The sequence below is a fragment of the Alligator sinensis genome, unplaced genomic scaffold (assembly GCF_000455745.1).
Source record: "Alligator sinensis unplaced genomic scaffold, ASM45574v1 scaffold599_1, whole genome shotgun sequence".
Lineage (NCBI taxonomy): Eukaryota > Metazoa > Chordata > Crocodylia > Alligatoridae > Alligator > Alligator sinensis.
In genome coordinates this window covers 2,496,977-2,506,164 of record NW_005841968.1, presented here as the reverse complement: position 1 = coordinate 2,506,164, position 9,188 = coordinate 2,496,977, and the positions used below count along the sequence as shown (strand labels likewise).

The 9,188-nt window shown below is 42.8% G+C and overlaps 1 non-coding gene across 1 annotated transcript; it reads right to left on the bottom strand.

Moving 5' to 3' along the window:
• Positions 1 to 1,399: 1,399 nt before the first annotated feature.
• On the bottom strand, positions 1,400 to 1,484 carry TRNAR-UCU. Its single transcript is given in 2 exon segments — positions 1,400 to 1,435; positions 1,448 to 1,484. It is a non-coding gene; the product is annotated as a tRNA-Arg (tRNA).
• Between the last annotated feature and the right edge of the window lie 7,704 nt (positions 1,485 to 9,188).

Genomic DNA, 9,188 nt, shown 5'->3' with positions numbered 1-9,188 from the left:
ACTTCCGTTTCGCTGTTTCAGCGGGACAGTGTTTCATTTTGAATTTCATTGGGTTTTGAAAGCACAGTTCTGTTTCATTTTGTCAAAACTGTTTTGCTGTTTTAAATGCTGTTATGACGTTTCGCCCATAGGCTATAATGGGGAAGCACAAAACTGCCTATAACTTTGTCATTTTTTGGCAGATTTGGATGAAAACAGCGGCAATGGTGGCCCCTGCTGAGGCCATAGATTCTGCCAGGTTTCAAGGAGATAGGTGCAGGGGTTTCTGGGAAACTGCACCTCAAGCTGCTGACAAGCAAAATGTATGACGTGCGAATGTGTGCATGTTAAGGCACACCCTCACTGGCGCTGGGGCCTCTACATGACACGGTAGTGTGCCCCAATGAGGCCTCCTCCTCCTCCCCTACAGCCTCAGTCGGGTCCACCACTTTAAATAACAACAGGTAAAATAATAACAGTGAGGAGCAGCACAGTAGCACCAGCAGCATCTCAGGCAGCCAAACTGTAACAGAGCCTTTCTTTCCTCTCCTTCAGGAGCTTCTTCTCCAGCATGTGTGTTAATATGCGCCCTTACTGTGTCCTTCCCCCCTCCTTACTTTGTTTCCCTGCACACAAGCCCAGCTTCAGCTTCAAAACTTGAAACATTAAAAAAAGTTTCTAAACGTTTCAAGTGCCCTCGTTTCGAAGCCTTTTGTTTTGTTTTGATTTTGCTGTTTCAAGCTTGAAACGAGTCAAAACAGCGTCGAAATGAAACAGCTGGTGAAATTTCGCACTGCCCTAGCAGGCATCATCACCACAGTGCCCAAGCAAAACCTGCACGTACAACAGCAAACAATACGCACACCTTTCTGAGCCAGTCTGTATCCAGTTGTCTCAAATCCTCTGTGGGTCACTACAATCAATCAGTGTCACTACCACCTCATGTATTCATTTAAATTGTGCTTGGTGGGAAAGCCTTCTGATACAAATAAGCGGGGTGTGCAAAGTAGGCCCTATTTGATTCAGATTCAGATTCAGCCTGAATCAGTGATTTGATTTGGATCACTGTCCCCAATTCAATTTGGCCAAATCTGAATCTGAAGATTGGATGCCGATTCAGAAAATCAGCAATTCAGACCTAGACACAGCTTTAAATGTTTTTTCTACATACCTCGAGGTACCAGCATGGCTTGTGAATGCTGCGATGCTGGGGCACATGGAGCATCCCACAGGAGGGCGGGGGGGCCCTCCACGTGCTTGGTGGTGAACCTAGAAGTGCTTCACTCCATGTGCCCCAGTATCCATAGATTTATTAGACATTAGGAGCTGGAAGGGACCTCATGAGATCATCGGGTCCAGCCCCCCTACCATAGGTGGGAAGTCAGCTGGGATCAAGTGACCCCAGAAAGAGAAAAGAGAGAGACTCTGCTGGGACTCGAACCCAGAACCTTTGAATCCCTTCACTTTCTAGAAGTCCAATGCACTATCCATTGTGCCACAGAGCCACCTACTCCCTTGACCCACGTGCTACCTAAAGGTATGTAGAAAAACCTTTAAAATTGCATCCAAGTCCAAATCGATTTGGAGGGTTCCGATTTGATTTGGAGAGATTACAGGGTCCTCCAATTCAATTCAGATTTGGAGATTTGGCTGTCAAATCGAATCAGAGACTGAAGCTTCTTACAGCCCTTACAAATACTTCCTGTTCTTTAAGTTCCCAATGAGCCAGCTGTTGTCACATCTTAACTTTAGCATCCTGCATGCAACACACAATCTCAGGCAGAACAGATGTCACCATGCTCTTACACAGAGATGAGGAAGCAAACAAATGGCTCCTGTTCTTGCTGCGACTGTCGACCAAATAAGGTACATCAATGGAGGGCGACAAATAGGATTTGCAAACAGAATTCAGCAGAGTGTTTTCAGCTTCTAAAGTGCTCTTAATCAAAACTAATGGAAGGGGGGAAAATGTGTTATTTCCATCCTGAATGCTATTGTGTCCTTCTAACATTGTTTTTACCCATTAGCAAACCCATTAGGAACGGTTAGCCTAAATGGCTATGCATAAAGCAGCAAACTGGATGTATGCATTTATCTCAAGTTATAGCATTTTTCCCTGCCCTTCCTCCCCGCCATAATTTTCCACTCTATATTAAACCAACACAATAGGGAAGCAGCATGAAAAAATTCTGCACAGCTCCATCCAACATCATTTATTCGCATTATAATAGGACCTAGGAGCCCTGGTTATGGAGCAGGAGCTCCTTTGCGCAAACAGAACAAGACAATAGTCTCTGTCCCAAGTGCTCAAAACATAAGCAGAAGGATGCAAACGCAACAATGGTTACCAAACATAAGGAATGGACATATGACCTGGAAGGGAGGACCACAGTTGTGGCCCCTGCTTTTGGCCCCCAGTGACATTTTTAAGTTGTGCATGAACTGCCATGGGGGTGCATGGAGAACCCAATGGCTAGGAAATCGCAGCAGCACCCCCACAGCTGAAAGATCACAGCAGCTGTGATCTTCCAGCCTCAAAGATACATTGTCCTCCCCTAGCGCCTGGGAGATCACAGCAGCTGCAGTCTCCTAGCCGCAGACTGCCTCCACATGCAAATTAAAACTAGATAGAAACTGGCTATAAAGTTATTACACATTTTTAAGCGATAACTTTATAACTGTTTGGACCTTTTCAAGGTGCGATAGTTAATTTGCAAGTGTAGCCAGTCTAAATTTATTGCACAATTAAAGTAATTGTGTAACAGATATAACATGCAGACATGTCCTTTGGGTCTGCACTCCAAAAGAACATGGGGACTGCTATGCAGTGTGTTTGGAGAAACCTCTTTGAAGCTGGGAGGCATGAAAGCCACCCTGCATTTGGGATAGATGTAAGAAGTTGGGACCAAGTTTTCATCCATAGAGCTCAATTGTGCCTTTGCTGGGGCTGATACATAGTAGGGAAGGATTGCAGCTAGGAAGGATTCAGCTGTTTCTGGAACTCATGAAGGAACTGTTTCTACTGCATTATACCTTTAACTGCATTGTGGCCCCTTGGATGGCGCAGAGAAAAAAATTGGGGAAAATGCCAAGGCCATTCTCTGCGTGTCCAAAGAATGGGGCCATCTGGAGAGCACGGGAACTGGGTTTGTGCCAGAACCCAAAGCAAAAAGCACAAAGTATCTCACTGTACCATCCCCACCCTCGCACACTTCCACACGAGGCCATACATTTTGGTCTGGGAAATCGTGTCAACAATGGAACCAAACTGCAATGAACAAAATGACAATACATCAAGGGGGCATTGAAAACAGTGTGGGATGAATATTCATGTAATGATAGTTAAGGAACTAATAAAGGATCACAAGGCAGTTGAGAAGAGACAGTGATAAGGATTAAAGACTTGTGAATTTATGAACTTTCTGCCATCAGATAATTGGAAGACATAATGCAAAGGATTTAATTCTATCAGTGCTTCTTATTACTGTGTGTGACTTACATACAATTTAAGAGTATAGAGTTTACCATAAAAATTAAATTGATGAGAACTTTACAAGGACAACAGCAACTTTTTAAAGCTTCCACCTCTGCTCGTGTCTATGATGGACAGTGGAACGTAAGCAGAATTCCAAACAAAGTATAAATCGGCACAGATGGGAAGCACCTTTCCATTAATCCCCTAATCTCTGTTTCTGAGGTTTCTGGCTGACCTGTTCCATTGAGAGTAAGAGTATGGCCTTCAGCAACACAGCCCCACTGTATGCACAAGACTTGCCCATCAGCTAGATCCTCTCTCAGCATCTGGGCCAGATTCTCTTTCCAGTACAGCCTACTGAAGTCAGTACAATAATAATTTGCACCTCCTTTTTTTAGGGCCAATCTGTGTGAGATACTCCCGATATCACTCTCTTCCTGAGCAGCTCTCTGGATATATTTCCCCCCTCCTTATCCCACTCTCTGTCATTCTCCTCTCATCCCCTTCTCTACCTTTCCCCTCCCCACTCAGACAATATGTCAGCTGGATGAGATGTTTTCATCCAACTGAGACTCTCTCATCCACCTTTGCCAGAACAGTAGACCTAAATATCATCAGGCATATTAATTTATTACTATAACCGCATACATCCAGAGAGTTATCAGAAAGCATTCAGAATAAGGCCATTGTTTCCCCACAGTCCATTAGTCCACTTCATTTGTCAGAAACTGAACAAAATCAATCAATTAATAAGTGAAATGGGAATTCATTTTCAGACCAGGCTTAGTTTTCGTTGTATATTTATAGAGCATGGAAATAAGGGCCTGGAATTATGCTGAGGAACTTGGGGCAGAAATTCCTCTCCATCTATTTGGCCAAAAACAGGTGTTTGAGGCCAATTCTGAGGTCCACTGTAAGCAGAATCAGGCCTTCCATTACAGCATATTTTATGGTGACAAAAGCAAGTTAACAAATGATGATGGGTAAAGTAATGTCTCCTTCTGTTTCACATTGCACAGCTATGCAATCGACTAACAATTAACTCTGTTTTTTATTCACATCATGCTACTGGAAAGAAGTACTAACAGCAGGTTCCATGCAAATTAAAGATAGATGAATCTGCATAATTTATTGCCCGGTCCAACTTCTAATTTGGCTTCAATTGAATACCACTTCAAATTAGTGCATTTAGTAGCTGAGCAAATACTGAATTTAGACATTCTTATGCCCCTTTTCATTGTGCAAATATGCAGAATTAAAATCCTGACCTCATTTACATTGGTATAAAAACAGAATAACAGCTTCCTTCAATGGTATAGGTACCAATGTAGCTGACGATGGAATCCAAATTACAGCTAGTACCTTAGTAACGCTTAGTTTTCCTGGAAAAAGTGTTCCATAATTGAAATGATCAAAAAAGGCGTGTTAAATGAGGAAGGCAAAATAACCAGCAAAATTGATGCCCTTGTCCCCAAAAAGGGACTTGATTCATTCATGTAGCTTGTTGTGTTGAACCCTGATCGTCTCTTATATTTAAATATCTTGGGGCATAACTTCATTTTGAATGCTACAAAATGCTGTCTTGTATTTATTACTCAATTCTTAGGTATTCGAATATGTTTTTGACATGTACTATATCTGGGTGTAGTTTATTCCATGTGGATATTGAAAGCAAGGGGGTGGTTTCTGAAGAATAAGAACTCTTCACATTAATTGGAAGCACTTCCTTCTGCTTTTGTTTCCTTTCCTCGCTACTTCACATAAGCAAGAAAATCAGAGCAGACCACACTAGGCAGTACACAATCATTTGGCAGGGAAGTGGGTGGATAATTACTCCCCATAACCGAGTATATGGTAACCTGTTCTCATAGGTTTTTCCTGTAGAAAGTAAATATTGTTGCATTCGAAATACTTCCAGGCAAATACAAAGTGTAAGGTTGAAACGATTAGAGGCAGCATGTTGCAGCTATTTAAGACATGTATAAATTAGAGGTCAGCCCAGGAGCTTGAACAAAACAGCTTCTCTGTCCATAACAAGGCTTTTGAAGAGCTGTGAAAAGTCCTGAAGGGCCCAGGGCCAGGGCTGACTTCCATTTGCTGCATGAGTGATTGCACTTCTATGGCTGCAGGCAGCAGCTGCTTTTTTTCACCTTGCCTCCCCACCCCTGAAATTAGTGCCCAGGATGACTGCCCTGTTTGCCCTGCCCTAATTATGCCACTGGCCATGATTGTATATATTATTATAATAAGCATAGACTCAGAAATGCAGGGATAGAAAGGACATCAAGACATCATCTACTCTCTCTCTTACTCTGAGGCACAAACAAGTAGCTAAAGCATCCCTGACACGTGTTCGTCTACCCTGTTCTTAAAAACCTCCAATAATGCATATTCCATAGCTTCCCTATTTAACCTGTCTCAATGCTCAACTATTACAAAGCTAGATAGTTTTTCCTAGTACTAACATAAGGCTCCTTGGCAGCAAAGGAAACCAATATCTGCTTATCCAAGTCTATAGACATGGAGCACAAATGATTGCCATCACCTATATAAAAAACTCCACTTGAAGGCTATCATCAAGTACCCACCCCACTTAGGCTTCTCTCTTTTAAATGCAACAATCCCAGTTCCTTCAATCTTTCCTTTGCAGGTCATGTTTTCTAAACTTATAATCATTTTTGTTGCTTTCCCCTGGAGTCTCTCCTTTAGGTCCACGTCTTACTTGAAGTGTGATCTCCAGAACTGGACATCCTAGGCAAGCTTTCGCCAACACCAAGCAGCAGTAAGATGCCTTAAGAGCCACTGACATACCTAAAAGATGGACTGGCCTCCATCGTAAGCTTATGGAACTGTGATTCCATACAGTATAGCACCACCCCTTCCCTGAATGTCTTCATCATTTCCCCTGAGGAGACTGTCCTTGATAATTATATCCCAAACCTTTAACATCCTCTTGTCATTTTGTTTAACTGCAGTGCATGGTCCAACACGGTAAGGTCTCTTTTCAGCTGTTATAGCACCTGCTGTACCTTGCTCAAGAAATACTATGTCCTAATTTAGAGTTATACACCAACCGAGGTGTGTAAAGTATTTCTCCCCTTTGGGTAGCACTACCACATCCATTCTCTAAGACCAGATAATTTCTTGGGAAACACAGAACTAGGTATAAACATAAAATTATTGCTCTGCTGCTATTTTAAAGACCAGTTCCAGTTACTGCTCCCTAGAGTTTCCTGATGCAATATTTGTTTCAGTTTTACACAATATTTACTGTGCTCATAAAGAAGAGCAACCACTTAATGATAGTAAAATATTTATGTCAGCAGCATGTTCATAAACAAAGAAAAGCTATTTAGCCTCCTTTTATGCAAGTTGTTTCTACTGATGTGCAAACACACTTCAGGAACAGTGCTGCAGAGGAAAACAGAAAAAAGCATTCCTTCTAAATAGCAGGCAAGGCTAAAAATAGAAAAAGAAGAAAAAGGCAGTAGACTTCAAAACTAGAAACAAAAAGGGATGCAAAAGAAGCTGCTACAGAAAAATCAGTGGCACTTTTAGCCCCCCATCCCTCAAATGTTTTCAGCTCTCAATGCAAAACTGGCATCATGACCAAACCAGAATAAGCACAGGTCTAGAAAACATGACTTACAACAAGGGTGCTCAACCCCCAGCCCACAAGCCAAATCCAACCCATGCAGCCATGGCATCGGCCTGCAGGGTTCCCCACGGATCAGGAAATTTGGCAGCAGGGGAGGAGTGGCAATTAATATTGCCAACCTCCCCCGCTACCAAATTCCCGAGCCCTGGATGGCTAGGCTGTGGCTGGGCCACGTCCCCTTCCCCCTCACACAGCCATAAGCCCGATCCAAACCCCACTGAAAAAACACAGGAGAGAGCCGTATTGATTGCAATGAACTAAAGATCCGACCCTGTTTTCTTCCTCACCCATGACATGAATTTAGAAAGACTTGCTCAGGTAAGGTTGGACTTTTATAAAAATCATTCCCCCATCCTCCCCCCTTGTTTTAAATTTGCTTATTGTTTTAATGTCTCTGAAACTTCAGAAAGGAACTGCTCCAATAATGAAAACATTTATGCCTCACTAAAAATTCATAGGGAATATGATTCACAGGAAATCATTCAGCCAGCTCAATTCAGAACGAGCGTTTGCTTCATTCTGCTGTCAGTGTGTGCCCCCCTACTGTTAGGTCAAGTGCTCTTCCAAGACTTATTAGAGACACAGACAAAGGTATGAAGCGGCTCAGCAAGTCAGCTTATTAAAGTAGTCCACAGGTATCCGCTAGGCAAGGCAGAGACTGGCTGCAGATCCAGACAAAATAAAAGGATAAAGGTTAATTCCATGTCACAGTATAAAAGGAAACACCAACAACTCCGCCAGATGGGGATAATATCCTCAAACATACACCTCTATACATGAGGCCAAATCCTCAACTGGTATAAGTCAAATGCTCAGCAGTTGGCATGGCTCAACTGAAATCCAGTTTTAACCATAATGCTTGCTTTGGGGCACACTTGACTCCATTTAACTACAGTGACATTTTCTAAATGTTTAACCAAGGGTCCAAATTCCTTGGTATAAGAGCCCAAGCCTGGAGAGCACTGATATCTGCCAGTAAGCAAGTTTTATCTTTGGGCTAGGCACTATCCTTCAAGTGACCTGGGAGAAGCAAGTAAGTTCCTTTATGGACAAAGTAACTGAAACAATGGAAGCCACAACCCAGAGAACTGGCCACATGGGCGCCTTGACAAGAACCAGTCATCAGGTCAAAGGCACTGGACATTACTGGGAGACATAGGGGTAGGTCACTGAATAGACTGGAGCTGTGTGTCAGTGGCTGAATCAGGCAGAAAGAGGGACTTAAGTGTTGGCACTGTGGCCTTGAGATGAAATCAAGAACAGAGCAGTGTGATATTTTTTTCAGCAAATTATCTATTCATGAAAACAGCACAACGTCAGGGAAGTGGAAGCTGTTTGTAAAGACAGGTCAAAGTTAACAAAGAGCTTTGATCAAAAATAGAAAAAAGTATATGAAAATCAAACACTTTGTTTCAGCATTTTCAAAGTGGGTTAAAAAGGGTGGTCCTAGGATGCCCTCCCTCCTTGGGCACCTATACATGAGCGCTGAGGCTGCTCTGATGCACTGGCATCCAGCACATCAGAGTGGACTTGATTAATTGGGGCTGCTGGAGCGTGGGAATTGTCGCACTCCAACAGCCTCCTGTGTAGCAGCATCCCCATGCTTAAAAATGGTGGCAGGAGTGCTTGAACTAAAGCTCATTGAATGAGTTTTAGTTCAAGTGCCCCCACTGCCATTTTTAAGTGCTGGGACACTGGTACAGGAGACGCGGTGGCACTTCAAAGTGGCTCTTGGAACCTCTTTAAAAGTGCTGCTGCCCTCCCCAGAGCACATGTAAAAGTGCCCCTGTTAGCAAAAGATTTACAAGATTCACCCGGGATGTGTAAGACTTAGGTTCAAATCCCTACTCTGCCTGATTGAGAGCACCCTAACTCCTGGGGCTATTGGTTAAAGGGGGGATACTACTACTTCCTTCCACCAGCTTAGTGAATATCTTTTGCTTTTATAAAAATGCCAAAATACTTTTTCATTTTGGTTTGGCCACCAAAGCAAAAAAAAAAAAAAAATCAGTTATCAACATTACTAGGAGAGAAACTCTTTGAAGCAGAGAGCTGGCTTCAGAGAAAGGCTTGCAA